The following is a 19,636-nucleotide window of genomic DNA, read 5'->3' on the forward strand; positions in this document are numbered from 1 at the left end:
ATAGAATATTCCCCACATCTATAAAATTAGGTCTTTCAAAACAGAAACATATTCTTCTTCTTTGACATTGTATATCGATACTGCTTTTTTAAATATATTTTTTATATATATATATATTTGTGGTTTTTATTGCATATTTTTGTTTTTTATATAATATCTGTGATCTTTTTGTAGACTCCTGATGCAGACCTAGTGGCCGAAACACACCGTTTGTGTCATCTTTTTATCCAATAGACATTTGTTTCTTGAAGAATCCATCTCTCCAGTCTTTGTTTTCCGTGGTCAAACATCCCACTTTTTCTCTTACCTTGTGTTCTTCCGTGGGACGTTCGAGTAACGCACAATTTAACATGCAAAAGCAAGCAGACTACCTCAAAACCCCTTAACGGGGTCATGCAGTAGCTTGTTTCTGCACTTTAACTGCACATTATTTTCTAAAAACACCATGAAAAGCCATATCCACATGTCTTCACCTCCTGCTTATATTACTGCAACCAGCTGTTCACAGGTCTCCCACTGAACCATCTCTCATCCATTCAATCTATTCAAAATTCTGCTGCACAATTTATCTTCTGCTATTGTCGTTACTCTCACATAAACCCTCTTCTCAAGTCAGTTCCTTGGCCCGCTATCTATTTCTGCATACAGTTCAAGCTTCTCTTACTGACTTACAAATGCATCCATTTTGCAGCTCCTCTGTATCTCTCCTCTTTTATGTTTCCCTATACCCTGGGAGCTTTGTGTATTGGGTAAGTCATTCTTGTTTGTGCCCTTCTCCTCCACCACAAACTCCAGACTGTCCCTTCCACCTTACTGCAACATATACCTTCATGAGTCAATATGTCATTCTCTATCTCTGTCCCTATTCAAATCCAGGCTAAAAACCAACCTCTTTGAAGCAGCTTTTCACTCTTAACCCCTTATTTGCCTGTTTAATGCCCAGGTTTTTGTAATCATTCCCATAAATGAAACTCCCTATTCCTTGTCACTTGCAGCAGATGAATCCAGGAACTAGTGGGTTAAGTCCGCCTACCAGCAGGTGGAGATAGAGATAAACAAACTAAAGGCAGTGATGCCAGAGGGCCAGCTCCTTCCTCTGTTAGTATGTCTCTATCTCAGCAGGTGGTGGATGGCTTTTTCTCCAGCTCTTGGGCCCAAGGCCTCTGAGAGTGCCCCTGGGCCGGTGGCCAGTTTGAGCCAGCGGTGGCGGACTGGTGATGTCCCCTTTGGCAGCATACGCAGTTGCTGGGTACCTGCTGTACCTCAAATTCCCTGTGAACCAGGGGCGTATCTGGACCGCCGTTAGGGGGTTCCAGAGCCAAGGTGAGGGGGCACATTTTAGCCCCTTACCGGCGCCGCCGCCGCAGGCACCCCACCCGCCATTGCTGACACCCCTTGCCGCCGCCAGAACCACCTCCAACAACTGTGGCCCGCCCGCCGACGATCCCCTGCCCGCTGTCGCCGTGACATCGCCTACCTTTGCTGGCGGGGGACCTCAACCCCTGCAAGCCGATGTGTTCTTGCTTCGTTTGGTTTCTGAGTCTGTCTGACATCCTGCACGTACAACATGTAGGACGTCAGACTCACAGAAATAGAACAAAGCCCTGCAGATTCCAAGGCTTCGTTCTGTTTCTGTGAGTCTGACGTAGGATGTCAGACAGACTCAGAAACCAAACGAAGCAAGAAGACTTCGGCTGGCGGGGTTGGGGTCCCCCGCCAGCAAAGGTAGCAGACGGCGACGGCAGGTTGACGGCGGGTTGGCAGCGAGAGGAGGATGTTGAGAGGTTCGTTGGCAGGGGGGTCCAGGGCCAAATCTACGGGGGCCCTGGCCCCCATGGCCCCATAGTAGCTACACCCCTGCTCTGAACAGGCTTTTGCTGTTCCTTTCTTTCCCTGTTTGTTTCTGCCTCCTCACTAAAAAAAAAAAAAAAAGAGAACCATAGAATTTATTTAAAAGAGAAACATAGAAGCACAGGGAAGTGTGTTTTTGTTGAGAGCAGGTTTGTGTTACTGCTGTCCGAGTCCTGTTTTCTGTTGCCTGCTTGTCTGAGCTTGCCTCGAAGTGGAGTCGGAGAGTTTTTTTTTTTTCTTCGGCTCAGCTGTCAGTTCCCGTGCTTTCCCGGTCCGGGGTAAGTCCTGCTGGGTTCCTGTTTGGGGACGGGCAATAGCAGCAGAGGTGGTAAAACGTTGTTCCCGATGCGGGAAATGGCATTCGGCGGCGGGCCTTTGCAGCGCGGGGTGTGCTGATTTTGCGGGACTTGACGGAGCAATGGCCCCCCCGAGAGTGTGCTTTCCCGCCCAGAACCTGGCAATTCTTGAGTCATTTTGCGATTGGTTGCGGAGCCGGCTCCGTTAGCGGTTTTGGGCAAAGCTTCTTCTCCGCTGGTAGGGGAGTCGGGGGGGGGGGGGGTGGTCAGGCACTGTGGGCGGTGGTGCAGGTGCCATGGCTGCGACCTCCTCCGTTGCGGGGGAGGGGTTTTCTACAGAGTTTATTTTGCTACTCCTGGCGTTTTTGTTGAAAAGGGCCTTGCCCCCCCCCCCCTCACGCGACTGCGACAGCTTCGGCCTTTGATTCTCTCAGGGGGTCTGGGGGTAACCAAGAGATTTTGGGTTTTTCCCCAGAGAATTTCTCCTCCCTTAAAAAGCCTAGGCTTTCTTTGGGGTCTGATGAGGGGTCCTGCATACGGTTACCTGCAGCTTCCTCCGTGGTGGCTCTCTCAGAGCAGACGGGGGTAGAGGACGTGGAGGACGGTGTCCTCACTGACCAACCGGAGGACTCTTCCACCGTGAGGATTTTCCATAAGGAGGAGTTGTCCTCCTTTATCTCTCAGGCGCTGGAAGCCCTGAATATAGAGGACCCTGAGGCTGCGGCTTCTCAGGCGGTCAGCCCCAAGATGGCTAGTACCAGACGACCTTCTAAGGCCTTTCCGGTACATGAAGCTATTGAAGAGTTGATTTCGGCCCAGTGGGCGGATCCGGATGGGGGGCTGAAAGTAGCCATGGCTATGGCCAGGCTGTATCCGGTTTCAGCGGACCGTTTAGAGCAGTTTGCTCTACCTAGGGTGGACGGAGGTCACTAAAAAGACTACTAGTGGAAGGTGGTGTGGCACTTAAGGATATGCAAGACAGACGGCTAGAGACCTCTTTAAAACGTGCCTTTGAGGTGGCCGCTTTGACACTTCAAGCTTCTGTTTGTAGTTCTTATGCGGCTAGAGCTTGTCTCAGTTGGCTACATTCTGTCGTGGATTCAATTTCGGAGTCTGATATTCCAGGAACTCCTCAGATGTCACTGATGGATATTGGGCTGGCGTACTTGGCGGATGCCTTGTATGATTTGGTCCGTGCTTCGGCCAAACTCATGGCCTTGACCGTTTCCTCTCGGCCTCTTCTGTGGCTCTGTCATTGGGCCGCAGATACGGCCTCTAAGCAATGGCTCATTAAATTGCCTTTTCGAGGGAAATTGCTTTTTGGGGAAGACCTAGAAAAGATTGTTGAAGATTTGGGGGATTCCAAATCTCAGCGTCTTCCGGAGGATAGACCCAAGTCTACTTCCAGCGTTCTTCCTTTTGCAACGAGAAGCGTCCGGCTGGACCCCCCTCTCATCAGGGGGCTCCTTCTTGGGCCTCCCAATGATGGGGCGCAGGTCCACTCGGGAGGAGAGCAGATCGGTGGTTGACTTTTTCTGTTTCTTACAGAGTGGGCCAGAATTACTTCGGACCAATGGGTCCTCGATGTGGTGGGAGAAGGTTACAAGCTAGAATTCTTCTCTCCCGTCACAGACTTTTTTCTGGAGTCCCACTGTGTATCGTGGGCCAAGAGGACAGCGGTTCTGCAGTGTTTGCGAGACCTGCTAAGGATAGGTGCTATCGTGCCTGTTCCTCCTCTCGAAAGGCGCACAGGTCGGTGCTCCATCTTCTTTGTGGTTCCAAAGAAGGGAGGGCCTTTCGGCCTATTCTCAGAAAAGTAAATCAGTGTTTGCGGGTTCGTCACTTCCACACGGAGACATTAAGGGCAGTTATTGCTGCTGTTCAACCAGGCAAGTTTTTGATGACTCTCGATTTGAGGGAAGCTTACCTGCACATTCCCATTTGGCAGCCCCATCAGAGATTTCTCAGATTTGCGGTGCTGGGTCAGCACTTCCAGTTTCGGGCCCTTCCTTTCGGAATGGCCACTGCCCCACACACTTTTTCTAAGGTCATGGTGGTGGTGGCGGCGTTCCTGCGGAAGGAGGGGATTAGAGTGCGTTCATATCTCGACGACTGGCTGATTCGGGCGAAGACAGCAGAGGAGAGTCGAGTGGTCACCGGCCGAGTGATTGCGGTGTTGCAATCCTTAGGTTGGGTGGTCAATATGGACAAGAGTCATCTGGTTCCTACTCAGAGTCTGTAGTATCTTGGAGTGCAATTCGATACGAAGCGGGGGAAGGTGTTTCTGTCCGAGGGGCGAAGGATCAAATTGCTTTCTCAGGTACGGACCTTATTAGTCGTTGCGCTCCCCGAGTGTGGGACTATGTTCAGCTCCTCGGTTCCATGTCAGCGACCTTGGAGGTCATTCCATAGGTAAGGGCTCACATGCAGCCTCTTCAGAATTTCCTTTTGAGCAGATGGTCGCTGAGGTCGCTGGATTATCAACGACGCCTTCCTTGATCGAGCTGGGCCAGGGACAGTCTCGCGTGGTGGCTCCGGTCAGCCAATTTGCAGAAGGGTGCTTCTCTGGCGTCTCCCAATTGGGTGGTAGTCGTGACGGATGCCAGCCTTGCAGGCTGGGGAGCCCATTGTCTTCATCGAGTAGCCCAGGGATCGTGGACCCCTCTCAAAGCGACTTGTCTGATAAATCGTCTGGAGTTGCGAGCAGTCGTGAATGCGCTGTGGAGTTTTCAGGACCTTCTGCAGGGGCAGGCGGTTTGTGTATTCTCGGACAACACCACGACGGTGGCCTACATCAATCGGCAGGGGGGCACTCGCAGTCTTCCCTTGGCAGTGGAAGCGTCTCGTCTTCTAGTATGGGCGGAAGCGCATGTCCAGCGTCTGTCGGCAGCACACATTGCGGGTCAAGACAATGTTCAAATGGATTTTCTCAGCTGGACTCTTTTGGACGCAGCGGAATAGACGCTGTCGGACTCAGCTTTTCGGCTGATCTGCCAATGTTGGGGAAGACCAGTAATGGATCTCATGGCCATGGCTTGCAATGCCAAAGTTCCCCAGTTCTTCAGCTGCAAATGGCAGCCAGGATCCGCAGGATTGGACGCTCTTCTGCAGCCATGGCTGGAACAACAGCTACTGTATGTTTTTCCTCCGTGCCTCTGATAGGGAGAGTACTTTGCCGCATAGGGCGGCATTGGGGGCCGGTTGTCCTAGTGGCACCAGACTGGCCCCGACGGCCGTGGTATGCGGATCTCGTTTGATCACTCTCAGAGCCACCATTGTGATTTCCAGTGACTCCCGATCTACTGCTTCAAGGGCCAGTTCAGATGGAAAATCCCTCCCGCTTTGGTCTTATGGCCTGGCTATTGAGAGGCGGCAGCTGAGGAAGAAGGGATTTTCAGGACCAGTCATTGCCACTCTTTTGGGGGCACGGAAGCAGTCTACTTCAGCAGCGTACGCGCGAGTGTAGAAAGCTTTCTTGGCGTGGTGTGCTTTGTGTGCTGAATCGCCTTTTCGGGTGGACATTCCGGTTATTCTGGAGTTCCTTCAGGATGATCTTCAAAAGGGATTGGCATATAATTCCCTTCAAGTGCAGGTGGCCGCACTAGCTTGTTTTAGGGGCAAACTGGACGGTTCCTCTTTAGCAGCTCACTCTGATGTGGTCCGTTTCCTACGCGGGGCTCTTTGGCTTCGGCCTCCTCTGTGGCAGCCGTGCCTTGCGTGGCATTTGAATGTGGTACTGTGAGCCCTCCAGGCCCCACCGTTTGAGCCGTTGAATAAGGTTTCTGAGAAGGATCTAACACTTAAGACAGTGTTTTGGTGGCCATTGCTTCGGCTAGGAGGATTTCTGAAATTCAGGCTTTGTCTTCCAGAGATCCGTTTTTGCAGTTTTCTGAAGCAGGGGTGTCGATCCGGATGGTGCCATCGTTTCTACCTAAAGTGATTTCGGCTTTCCATGTCAATCAGGCGGTTTATCTTCCATCTTTTCGAAGAGAGGATTATCCGGGGGAGTTTGTCTCGCTACGTTTCCTGGATGTGCGGAGAGCCTTGTTTTGGTACTTGCAGATCTCTAACGAGTTTCGACGCTCGGATCATCTCTTTGTTCTCTTGTTGGGATCGAAAAGAGGTGAGGCGACTTCTAAGGCTTCCATTGCTCGCTGGATTAGGGAAGCCATTGGAGCGGCGTATCTGCTACAAGGGTGGGCGTCTCCAGTGGCCCTGAAGGCGCATTCTACTCGAGCACAGGCGGCTTCTTGGGTGGAGGCATCGGCCTTATCGCTGGAAGAGATTTGTTGGACGGCTACTTGGGCGTCCCGTCATACTTTTGCGAAGCATTACAGGCTAGACGTGTCTGCTCGGGAGGATGCGAGTTTTGGAGTGGGAGCGTCGGCTTCCCACCCTACTTAAGGAATGCTTTGGCACATCCCACTAGTTCCTGGATTCATGTGCTGCAAGTGACAAGGAAGGTAAAATTATGTCTTACCTGATAATTTTCTTTCCTTTAACGCAGCAGATGAATCCAGGATCCCTCCCTAGTTCATCCGACGTTTTTTTCATTTTCTGCGCAGTGTGGCTATTTTTTCCTTCTGGGTTCTCTTGCAGAGTTCAGACAGATATGGGAACACGGAAAGGATTCCGATTTCTGGCTCAAGTTGCAGTTATTTTGAAGTTCTTATTTGGTTCTCTGTTTTTCATAGTGAGGATGGTTTCTGGTTGTTATTGGTTTCATATTTTTGGCCTTGGCAAATGCTTACGACTGACATACTAACTGAGGAAGGAGCTGGCCGTCTGGCATCACTGCCTTTAGTTTGTTTATCTCTATCTCCACCTGCTGGTAGGCGGACTTAACCCACTAGTTCCTGGATTCATCTACTGCGTTAAAGGAAAGAAAATTATCAGGTAAGACATAATTTTACCGTCTTATATTTGTTCTGTTTGTATTGAATAGATTGTAAACTCAGCTGAGTTGATATAGAGGGGCATTTTCGAAAGAAACATCTAAGTTGGAATTTGGACGTCTTTGTAGAACGTCCAAATTCAGAGGCGGGGAAAAGGTCATTTTCGAAAAAAGATGGATGTCCATCTTTGTGTTCGAAAGTACCTTGGACGTCCTTGGATTTGGATGTCTTTGATTTTCAGCCATTTTTGAAACCAAAGACGTCCAAGTCTAAAACGTCCAAATTCAAGCCATTTGGACGTGGGAGGAGCCATCATTTTTAGTACACTGGTCCCCCTGACATGCCAGGACAGCAGTCGGGCACCCTAAGGGGCACTGCAGTGGACTTCATAAACTGCTTCCAGGTACACAGCTCCCTTACCTTGTCTGTTGAACCCCCCAAAACCCACCACCCCCAACTGTACACTACTACCATAGCCCTTATGGGTGAAAGGGGGCACCTATATGTGGGTACAGAGAAGGTTTCTGGTGGGTTTTTGAGGGCTTGCTGTTTCCTCCACAAATATAACAGGTAGGGTGGAGTGTGAGCCTGGGTCCACCTGTCTGAAGTGCACTGCACCTACTACTAAACTACCCCAGGGACCTGCATGCGCTGTCATGGACCGGAGTATAACATCTGAGGCTCGCATAGAGGCTGGCAAGTAATATTTTTAATCATGTTTTTTGAGGGTGGGAGGGGGTTAGTGACCACTGGGGGGCGTAACAGGAGGGCATCTGGTCATTTCGGGCACCTTTGTGTGCCTTATTCGTAATAAAAACAAGTCTGGGTGAAAACGTCCAAGTTTTAGTCCTGGACGTTTTTGCTTTTTTCCATTATGGCTCAAAGATTTCCAAGTCTTAGGAATGCCCAAGTCCCGCCTTGTCCATGCCTCCGATATGCCCCCTTGAGATTTGGACGTCCTTGCTACGGACTTCTGAGAAAGACGTCCAAAATCAGGTTTCGATTATACCGATTTGGACGTATCTGAGATGGACGTCCAAGTGCCGATTTATGTCAATTTTTGGATGTCCATCTCTTTCAAAATTGAGCCTGATAGTCTCTTTTGTGTTTGTGTACAATGCTATGTACATCTAGTAGTGCTATAGAAATAAGAGTAGTGGTAGTAGGTTTATTGCCTCATACATGCTGCTTAGTTACTGGGCATTGCGAGTGGGAGATAACATAACATTTTCTTATCTCAGGCATATTCACCTCCACTGTATGCAGATCTCTCTCATGGATATTTGTTAGGAATAAACTGAAAACCCAACATGTTTGCAGCCCCCAAGGGATGAAAATGAATACCACTGGCCTAAAAGTGTTTACATTAATTGTAATAGCTAAATAAACAGATTTTAATAAATCTAGTAAAAGACAGAAGTAGTATACAAAATAAATCTTTGTGGTTAAGTCTTAAACAATCACTAACACTTCATGGATAGTCAATCAAAAATCTGACAATTCTATTAAGCTTTGCATTGGCCTTCCCTGCTTCTGAATAGAAGCCAACAATAATACAGCGAGTAATCCAATTTGTCCAGGCAGAATCAGACAGTAAATTTCATAAGAGTCTGGTTTTACTTTACAGGTCTATGTGTTTCTCCGATATAAAACTGCTGTTATAGCATTACTGTACCATTAAGTTTCACGCACTATCTAGGTGGTTTATAATAGCTCAATTAATTAAAATGGTGAGGGAACATACACTGTTTCAAGGAAGGGGTGTTAAAAAAGTGAAAAAGTAATAATGGTCTCGTCCTACGTCAACAAGATACCAACCAACTTGAATTGGATCAACAATTATTTTCAGATATATTTATTTCTCTCTGTCTCTCTTTCTTTCATTTCTAGCCCACCTATATTACTGAAAGCTTGCCAATCCACCAGGTGTTTCTGGTAAATAATAGGGGGCATGCCTTCCAGAAACTTGTCCATACCATTTTTATCTCCATCTGTAATAATAGTTTTAATCTTATCCTCTAGCAATACATTCGAAAAAATATCAATGCCATATTTTTTTAAATAGACCTTCAGAGGAGGGCTCATAGAGGTTATTCATACCTTGTCATCAACAGCAGATGAATCCATTAACTGATGGGTTGTATCAGTCTACCAGCAGGTGGAGATAGAGAACACTGAAAGCACATGATGTTCCAGGACGCCCAACCCCCTCTGCCTTCAGTATAACTCTGTCTCCCAGCAGGTGTGGACGTCGCTTCTTAGCTCCTGGATTTTTTCCTGGGGTGGCTCCTGTGCTTTGCCAGTAGATTTGTGGCTGGTGGTGCCCACTTTAAAGGCATACTTGGTTTTCACTGTCCCTTCCTTACCCCATTCCCCCTCCTCCCAGAGTTCCTCTGTGGCTGCCTGCCTCTAACTTTCCTCACAGTAAAAAAACAAACAAACAGAGAGAGGCTTTCTCCTGAGCTCCTGGTTCGATGCAGCTTCACCACAGCTCATTTGACTTGGTCTCCTGAGGTGAGAGTGGTGCCCAGCTCCTCCGGGGAGGTTCCCACTGACAGCGCTCTATGTGGGGTAAGTTTTGGTGCGAAGGCACCATTTTGTTTTCTGTATTTGATGGCTGCTGAAGGGGTTAAGCGCTGCTCCCACTGTGGGAAACGCAGATCAGCAGCGGGGCTTTGCAGCACATGTTGCCTAGATGCTAATCTGGCACGAGCATGGCGGGCGGTGATTCTTCCTGCCCGCCGGAGTTGGCAGCGGCCGCCATCTTGGAGGCACCATATGACTCGATCCTCACAGTTGCGGAGGGGTCTGAGTGCAGGGGGATGCCTCGTTTTGAGGTTTCTAGAGGAGCTTTTGCCTTCGCTTCCCCCAAGGTGGGGGCGGATGTACAGGGTGAGTTTTTCTCCCCTGAATTTGTGCTGCTGATGCATAAGGATTTTATGTTAAAAAGAGCACTGCCTGAAGCTCCTGACAATTCCTGTCGGTATGGGTTGCCTCCGGTTCTTTATAGCCCAGCATCTGCTGGAGACTTTTTTTCTTCCCCCAAGCTTTTGGCTGACGCTAAGCGTAGACGAGTGAATACCCCGTCTGATGGGCACTCTTCACTCTGTTCTCCCCCGTGGTCTAGTTTCGGGGAGTCTGAGTGGTCTAGCAGGCCCTCACGGACTGATGATCCAGATGAGGGTGGCTGCTTGCCACAGGAGTTGGATGACCCTAAAGCGGTTCGGATTTTCCACCACGACGAGCTGCCAGCTCTCATTTCTGATGCCTTACAGGCCCTTTGTTTTGAAGATCCTGATGAGGGCACTGCCTCTTCTATTAATCCTAGGATGGCTAGCACTAAGAAGCTTCCATCCAAGAGCTTATTGCAGCTCAATGGTCTGACCCTGAGGGTCCCTTGAAGGTGGCCAGGGCTATGTGTCACCTTTACCCCCTGAGGGAAAGTCAGTTGACCCTCTTTGGGATGCCTAAAGTGGATGCCTTAGTCACGGCTGTGACTAAAAAGACTACTCTCCCGGTGGAGGGAGGGGTCGCTTTGAAAGATAGGCAGGACTGGCGGCTGGAATCCGCGCTGAAGCGGGCCTTTGATATCGCGGGCCTTTCCTTATGGGCGGCTATTTGCAGTTCCTATGCAGCCCGGGCCTGCCTTTCCTGGTTGCAGCAGGCGGTTGAGCAGCCCGCCAATGGAGCGGGTTCCCTCGCTGAGGTTGGCCCGCGTATGGACTCTGCCCTGTCTTTTTTGGCTGATGCCCTTTATAATCTGGTCAGAGCTTTGGCTAAGCAGATGTCTGTGGCGGTTGCTGCCCGCCGCCTTCTTTGGCTCCGGCATTGGGCGGCTGACATGGCCTCTAAACAAAGGCTGGTGAGGTTACCCTTTCGGGGCCTTCTTTTATTTGGGGAGGATTTGGAGAAGATTGTTAAGGACCTAGGGGACTCTTAAGTCCCAACAGTTGCCTGAGGATAGGCCGAGGCCTTCTTCCAAAAGTCCTTCTTTTCCCTCCTCTTCCAGGCCACATTTTCACTAAGCTCCCAGGTATCGCCCGTGGCGCTCTGCGGGGTTTGGTCAATGTACCCGTTTCCAGCAAAGGAACTCCTTTCGTTCAGACAAACGCACGGTGGCATCCGGGCAACGTCTAGGAGTTCAGGGGCGTCCTCCACAATGATGGGGCGCTGGTCCACTCGTCGGTTCCCCCAGTAGGGGGTCGTCTCTCCCTCTTTTTCGAGGAGTGGACCAAGATTACTTCGGATCAGTGGGTCCTAGACCTGATCAGAGAAGGTTACCGGCTAGAATTTGCCGTCCCAGTAGGAGACGCGTTTTTGGAGTCCCAATGCGGCACTGCCGTCAAGCGGGCGGCAGTATACGAGACCTTGCAGGTGTTGCTGAAGCTCGAAGCGGTGGTTCCGGTTCCTCCCTCTGAACATGGCTGCGGTCGCTGCTCCATCTATTTTGTGGTGCCTCAAAAAGGTGGGTAGTTCAGACCTACCCTTGACTTATGCAGAGTCAACGAGGCCTTAGGAGTGCGACACTTCCATATGGAAACTCTGCGCTCCGTCATTGCGGCAGTACAGCCAGGAGAGTTTCTCGTGTCTCTGGACCTCAAGGAAGCGTACTTGCATATTCCCATCTGGCCGCCGCATCAGCGGTTTCTCCTGTTTGCGGTATCGAGCCAACATTTCCAGTTTTGCGCCTTGCCTTTCGGCCTGGCGACTGCCCCTCGGACTTTTTCCAAGGTCATGGTGGTAGTGGCTGCCTTTCTCAGGCGAGAGGGTATCAGAGTTCACCCTTATCTCGACAACTGGCTCATCAGAGCGGGTTCGGCAGATGAGAGTCGACTTGCCACAGCCAGAGTTGTTACAGTTCTTTAGACTCTGGGCTGGGTAGTCAATATGCCCAAAAGTCACCTGACCCCCTCTCAGTCTCTCGAGTATTTGGGGGTCCAGTTCGACACGGCTTCGGGGTTCGTTTTTCTTCCTGACAGCAGGTGGCTCAAGCTTCAGAATCAGGTCCGCCTGCTCCTGCGGATGCCTCGCCCTCAAGCTTGGGACTTTGTTCAGCTCCTTGGATTGATGACGGCCACCATAGAGGTGGTTCCCTGGGTGAGAGCTCACATGAGACCCCTGCAGCTTGCTCTGCTTCAGCAATGGTCTCCGATTTCCCAGGAATACCAACGGAGACTACGGTGGCTTCTGGCGGCTCAGCGCAGTATGGATTGGTGGCTTTTCGACAGCAGGCTGCGGCAGGGGATTCCTCTGGCTCTTCCTTTTTGCTGTCTGGTGATAATGGATGCCAGCCTTTCGGGCTGGGGAACTCATTGCCGGGGACGCTATGCTCTGGGGCTGTGGTCCACCACGGAAGCGGGATGGTCCATCAATCGCTTGGAACTGAGAGCGATATTTCAGGCTCTTCTGGCCTTCCACTGGACGCTGAAGGGTCTTCCTGTCCGAGTTCTGTCGGAGAACACGACAGCAGTGGCCTACATCAATCGCCAGAGCAGCACTCAGTGCAGGGCCCTGGCTGCGGAAGCGTCTCAGATCTGCGACTGGGCCGAGCGCCACCTAGAGCTGCTGTCTGCGGCTCACATAGCCGGTTAGAGCAACGTGCAAGCCGATTTCCTCAGCAGACATCAAATCGACCCGGCGGAATGGGAACTGGCAGATGAAGTTTTTCTTCCGATTTGTGCCAAATGGGGGACTCCAGACTTGGATCTCATGGCGTCAAGCGTAACACCAAAGTCCCTAGCTTTTTCAGCAGAAGGAGAGATCCTCGCTCGGCGGGGTTGGATGCTCTGGCTCAACCTTGGGCCTCGGGTCTCCTGTATGTGTTCCCTCCTTGGCCCTTGATAGGGAGAGTTCTACTTCGGATTCGTCTGCACTGAGAATTGGTGATTCTCATCGCCCCGGAATGGCCAAGGTGTCCGTGGTACGCGGATCTCCAGCAGATGCTGGTGGACGCGCCTCTTCCTATGCCTCGGGTTCCAAACCTGTTAGTTCAGGGTCCGGTGACTATGGAAGATCCTTGCCGCTTTGGTCTTATGGCCTGGCTCTTGAGAGGGCGCAATTGAGGGACAAGGGCTATTCTAATAAGGTTATTGCCACGCTCTTGCAGGCTTGCACGCGGTCTACCTCTGCGACTTATGCTCAGATCTGGCGCACTTTTGAGGTGTGGTGTACGCCAAAGTCTTTTTCGCCAACTCTGCCGACAGTCTCGCTCTTGCTGGACTTTTTGCAGGACGGGCTACAAAAGGGCCTGGCCTACAATTCCCTTTGAGTTCAAGTGGCAGCGTTGGCCTGCTTCCGGGGGAAAGTCTCCGGATTGTCCCTTGCTGCTCATCCGGATATTCTCCGTTTTCTCAGAGGGGCGCTTCGTCTCCATCCTCCTTTGCGGTCGCCTTATCCAGCTTGGAACCTGGGGCTCGTGTTGAAGGCGCTCTAGCGATCTCCGTTTGAGCCTCTTAAACGGGCTTCTGAGAAGGATGTGACTCTCGACAGTTTTTTTAGTGGCAATGATGTCGGCTAGAAGAGTGTCTGAACTTCAGGCTCTTTCTTGTCGGGATCCCTTTCTGCAGTTCTCGGAATCTGGGGTAACTGTTCGTACCGTGCCTTCTTTTCTGCCTAAGGTGGTTTCAGCTTTTCACCTCAGCCGGCCCATCTTTCTTCCTTCTTTCTCTAAGGAGGAGTTTCCGGACTCCTTTGGGCAATTGCACTTTTTGGATGTCCGCAGGGCTCTGTGGCAGTATCTGCAGATGTCAAATGAATTTAGGAATTCTGATAATTTATTTGTTCTGTTGGCAGGTCCCCGACCGGGGTTTCCAGCGTCTAAGGCCACTATAGCCCGATGGCTTAAGGAACTCATTTTTTCGGCTTATCTGCTTTCAGGGCAGTCGCTGCCTGAAGCGTTTAAAGTTCACTCTACAAGGGCAATGTCCTCTTCGTAGGCTGAAACAGGTGTTTTTCTCTTCAAGAGATCTGTCGTGTGGCTACCTGGGCTTCTCAGCTCTCTTTCGTGCGACATTACAGGCTGGATGCGGCTGCGCGGCAGGATGCGCATTTTGGAGCGCAAGTGCTTGCTTGCGGAGTTGCCTGTTCCCACCCTAGTTAGGGAGTGCTTTGGTACATCCCATCAATTAATGGATTCATCTGCTGTTGATGACAAGGAAGGGAAAATTAGGTTCTTATCTTGATAATTTTCTTTCCTTTAGTCACAGCAGATGAATCCATGATCCCTCCCTGACTGAATTTAGTTTTTGTACAGATGTTGCATACAGACATTGTGCCTCATCAGGAGTACTTGAAGACAAGCTATCAGAGTTTCTACATGCTGTTTTTATTGCGGGAGGTTGATAACGTCCCTCCTTTGTTTGGTTATTGCCCCGGTTCTGGGGCGTTTGTTCTCTGTGAGGAAAGTTCAGTATATGAAATTTCCAAAGCAGAGTGAATAAAAAAGGCAATATAACATAAACTTTCCTCATAGAGAACAAACGCCCCATATACTGAAGGCAGAGGGGGGGTTGGACGTCCTGGAACACCATGTGCTTTTAGTGTGCTCTTATCTCCACCTGCTGGTAGGCAGATACAACCCATCAGTTAATGGATTCATCTGCTGTGACTAAAGGAAAGAAAATTATCAAGGTAAGAACCTAATTTTCCCTTACTCACTTGTGACTCCTCAAAAAGAGTGTACACCAACAATCTTCATCAGGCCTTAAAATAATTTTTTTGCAAATAGTTGGTAGTATTCCAATAATTGTCCAAACTTCAGAACAATGATAAATCACTTATCTTTTATAAATAAATTAGGGGCCCTTTTACGAACCTGTGGTAGAGCTACCTTGTGCCAAAACAGCGTTACCGCCGGGCACTTTCAGGGTCCCAGTGGTAGTTCTGATTTTGGTGCACACAGTTTCCTTTGGTAGAAATTAATTTTCTATTTTCTACCACGGGGAGCATTCCTGGCGGTAATCGGCAGCATGGCCACATTGGTGCATGCTGCTCGATTACCATTGGTTTAGCGCATGAGCCCTTACCGCCTACTAAATAGGCAGTAAGGGCTCACACGATAAATGGCCAGGCGCTAATTTTGACCTTAGTGCCTGACCATTATTGGTATAAATAGAAAATTGGCTTTTTTGCATCTGCACTAAGGTGGCTGGAGCATGCAGGAAAATCACTCACTACAGCTACTGCCGGCCATCTTATAGTGTGCCTTCATAAAAGGGCCCCTTAATCTTCAGTCTTCAATATTAGAGAGCCATAATTCTTTAAAACATTCTGGGAGACATTTCACAAGACTTTCATTTTGGGTTAGCACATGAAAGATTGGTGGATTTTGAAATGTTGAGCAGAAACTTTCACTTCTGCTATGAAGTTGGTCCCAGAAAAACATATACTGAAACCAGGCGCCTTGTTGGACCCATCATGTCAAGCTTCATAGATAAGTGATTGTTTAATTCTTTATTCCTTGTCATCAAGCAGATGCAACCATTACAGATGGGTTGTGTCCATCAACCAGCAGAGGGAGATAGAGAGCACACTTTTTTCAGTGCCTCATACCAGCTTGCTCCACTGCCTCTCTTCAGTATTCTCTATCTCCCCTAGCAGAGTGGCTGCAGCTTCTTCGAGCTCCATCTAAAATCTGCCTGGAGGTTGCTCCTGTGCTTTTGCCAGTTGTTAGCAGGGGTGTTGGAGGCTATAGCAGCTTCACTTTAAAGGCACATAGGTTCGCCCTTTCCCTGCCTTACCCATACCTCCGTGGATGTGGACACATTGCTTAGCTTTCCCTGTCCTTCCCCACCAACAGTGGATGCAGGCACATAGGTTCGCCCTTTCCCTGCCTTTCCCACTCACCTGAGCCTCCGGAGTTCTATTTTCCTCTGCTTTCCTCACAGCGTTAAAAAAAAAAAAAGTTGCGTCACGCTTTGGTGCTTAGACGCTGGAACAGAGGTATTTCCTTGCCTTTTTCTGTGGGACCGGAGCTGTGATACTCGGTCCAGTGAGGTAAGAGTGTTTTCTGACTCCTCCGGGGTGGGCCCGTGATCGGGGCGATTTTGGCGCGAACCGCCATTTTGAATTTTACCGCCATTTTCGACGATGGCTGCGGAGACAGTAAAGCGCTGTTCCAAGTGTGGCAAGCGCAGATCAGCAGCGGGGCTCTGTAAATCGTGCTGTACAGACGTTAGAGCCGGCCCGAGCATGGCGAGCGACGATTCTTTGCGCTCTGAGCTGGCAGCGGGTGCCATTTTGAATTTACCACATGGCGTGACCTCCGCTGAGACGGAGAGTCCTGAGCCCTGGGGAGGCCTCGGAGTGAGGCTGATACTACTAGCCCCGGCAGAGATCCGGGTGCCCAGGGTGAGTTTTTCTCCCCTGATTTTGTCTTACTAATGCATAAAGCATACATGCTTAAAGGAGCTCTCCCACAAAGCCCGGCATGGGCCTCTTCTAATACCACCCCCCCCCCCCCCCCGGTGAGGCGTTATTCCCTGATAATTGGCAGAATATAAAGTGCAGAAGGGCTCATTCCCCTTCAGAGAGTGCTGCACCTCCTTTCCCCCCCCCCCCCCGTGGTCGGGCTGTGAGGATTCGGAGGACTCTGGCAGGCCTTCATGGTCTGAGGAGCCAGAGTCTGGTGCAGAAGTGACTCAGGATCTGGACGATCCCTCCGCGGTGAGGATTTTCCACCGTGATGAGCTGCCAGCGCTTATTTCTGATGCCCTGCAGGCTCTCTCTATTGAGGACCCTGCCAGTGGCACAGCCTCCTCAGTGAATCCTAGGATGGCTAGTACCAAAAAGCCTGCTCGAACCTTTCCTTTGCATGACTCCATCCAAGAGCTTATTTCGGCTCAATGGGCTGACCCCGAGGGACCTTTGAAAGTTTCCAGGGCTATGGGGCAATTATACCCTCTGAGTGAGGAGCATATGGCTCGCATTGCTATGCCTAAAGTGGATGCCCTAGTCACAGCTGTGACAAAAAGAACTACCCTCCCTGTTGAAGGAGGTGTTGCCCTGAAGGATATTCAAGACCGTAGACTGGAATCAGCACTTAAACGGTCATTTGAAATTGCAGGTCTCACTATTCGGGCGTCTGCATGCAGTTTTTATGCTGCTAGAGCCTGCCTGGCTTGGTTGCAACAGGCAGTGGAACAGCCCGGTGATGGAGCGGAGCCCTTTTCAGATGTGGCTCCGTGGATGGAGTCGGCCTTGTCCTTTCTTGCTGACGCCCTTTATGATATTGTCAGAGCTTCGGCTAAACACATGGCAGTAGCAGTGGCGGCTCGCCGTCTTCTTTGGCTACGGCATTGGGCGGCGGACATGGCCTCTAAGCAAAGGTTGGTGAAGTTGCCCTTTCAAGGCCTTCTCCTGTTTGGTGAGGAGTTGGAGAAAATTGTGAAGGGCCTGGGTGAGGCTAAACCCCAGCGCTTGCCCGAAGATAGGCCTCGGCCTTCCTCTAAGGGTGCGGCGGTCCACTCCTCTTACAGACCTCGCTTCCGTGAAGCTCGAAGGTACCGCCCGGGGCGTTCTGCTGGGTTCACTTCTCGTCCCCGTTTTCAACACCTTTCGCTCGGACAAACGTTCCACAGCCATTGGCTCAAGGCCTGGAGTTCAGGGGCGACCCTCTCAATGATGGTGCGCCGGCCCTCTCCTCGAGTCCTGTCATCGGAGGACGTCTTTCCCTCTTTGCCGAGGAGTGGGCCAACATTTCCTCAGATCAGTGGGTCTTGGACCTGATCAGAGACGGTTACAGAATAGAATTTGACGCCCCTGTAAGAGACGTGTTTGTGGAGTCCCGATGCGGTTCTGTCGCCAAACGGGCGGCGGTAGAGGAGACTTTACAGGGTCTGATTCAGATAGGGGCCGTGTCCCCGGTACCTCCCGCTGAACACGGCTGCGGCCGCTACTCCATCTACTTTGTGGTGCCGCGAAAAGGAGGGTCTTTTCGCCCTATTCTGGACTTAAAAGAATTAAACAAGTCCCTGAGAGTGCGGCATTTTCACATGGAAACCCTGCGCTCCGTCATTGCGGCGGTACAGCCAGGAGAGTTTCTCACATCTCTGGACCTGGAAGAAGCTTACTTGCACATTCCAATTTGGCCCCCGCACCAGAAGTTTCTGAGGTTTGCGGTGATGGGAAAGCATTTCCAGTTCCGGGCCTTGCCTTTTGGCCTCGCCACAGCTCCCCACACCTTTTCGAAGGTTATGGTGGTAGTAGCTGCCTTTCTAAGGCGAGAGGGTATTCGGGTTCACCCGTACCTGGACGACTGACTCAATCGAGCAAACTCTGCTGCAGAGTGTCAGCATGTAACAGCCAGAGTGGTCTCAGTACTTCAATCTCTGGGCTGGGTCGTCAATTTGGCCAAAAGTCACCTGACCCCCTCGCAGTCTCTAGAATATTTGGGGGCCAGGTTCAACACAGCCTCGGGGTATGTGTACCTACCCGAGCAAAGGCGGTGCAAGCTTCAGAATCAGGTCCGTCTGCTCCTGAGGATGCCTTGCCTGCGAGCTTGGGACATTGTCCAGCTGCTTGGTTCGATGACGGCCACCATGGAACTGGTGCCCTGGGCGAGAGCGCACCTGAGACCTCTACAGTATGCTCTAGTCCAAAGATGGTCTCCAGTATCTCAGGATTACCAATGCAGACTCTCTTGGCTCCCTGCGGCCCGACTCAGCATGGAGTGGTGGCTCTCAGACAGCATGCTGCGGCGAGGAATGCCGCTGGCGCTCCCCAATTGGTGCCTAGTGGTGACAGATGCCAGTCTGAAAGGCTGGGGCGCACATTGCAAGGGGAAGCATGCCCAGGGTCTATGGACACCCGAGGAGTCGGAGTGGTCCATCAACCGCCTAGAGTTGAAAGCGGTGTTTCAGGCGCTTCTGGCCTTTCAAGTGACCCTGGAAGGATTGGCTGTCAGAGTGATGTCGGACAACACGACAGCAGTGGCCTACATAAATCGACAAGGCGGCACTCAGTGCAGAGCTCTAGCTGCGCAGGCCGAACAAATTTGCCACTGGGCTGAGCTGCATCTACAGTTTCTGTCGGCAGCTCACATTGCAGGTCAGAGCAACGTGCAAGCCGATTAAGCAGGCATCAGATCGATCCAGCGGAGTGGGAACTTGCAGACGAAGTGTTCCTGCAGATATGTGCCAAGTGGGGCAAGCCTGTGATGGATCTAATGGCGACAAGCTCCAATGCCAAAGTCCCGTACTTCTTCAGCAGACGGAGAGATCCTCGCGCGGCGGGGTTGGATGCCTTGGCTCAACCCTGGCCTCCGGGCCTACTGTATGTGTTCCCTCCGTGGCCCTTGATAGGGCGAGTGCTCCTGCGGATTCGGCTGCATCCAGGAGAAGTGGTTCTTGTCGCCCCGGATTGGCCCAGGAGGCCTTGGTATGCGGACCTCCGACAGATGCTCGTAGAGGATCCCCTTCAGTTACCTCTGGTTCCCAACCTGTTGTCACAGGGTCCGGTGACCATGGAGGACGCCGGCCGATTTGGTCTTATGGCCTGGCGATTGAGAGGGCGCAATTGAGAGGCAGAGGCTATTCCAATAAAGTAATTACCACTCTTCTGCAAGCCCGCAAGCGTTCCACTTCTGTGGCTTATGCC

General features: G+C 51.0%; 1 protein-coding gene across 6 annotated transcripts in view; it reads left to right on the forward strand.

The window, feature by feature from the left end:
- The window catches only part of STK33 (serine/threonine kinase 33), a 430,311-nt gene that overhangs the window by 14,329 nt on the left and 396,346 nt on the right, over window positions 1-19,636 (forward strand). For 3 of the 6 annotated variants that reach the window (XM_030201030.1, XM_030201028.1, XM_030201033.1), the window contains exon 2: window positions 8,933-8,977. The exons of the other annotated variants lie outside the window; for them this stretch is intronic. The gene's annotated coding sequence lies outside the window, so the exon portion shown is untranslated. The remainder of the gene's footprint in view (window positions 1-8,932; window positions 8,978-19,636) is intronic. 6 annotated transcript variants of the gene reach the window in all.

Source organism: Microcaecilia unicolor, chromosome 4 (genome assembly GCF_901765095.1).
Source record: "Microcaecilia unicolor chromosome 4, aMicUni1.1, whole genome shotgun sequence".
NCBI classification, from domain to species: domain Eukaryota; kingdom Metazoa; phylum Chordata; class Amphibia; order Gymnophiona; family Siphonopidae; genus Microcaecilia; species Microcaecilia unicolor.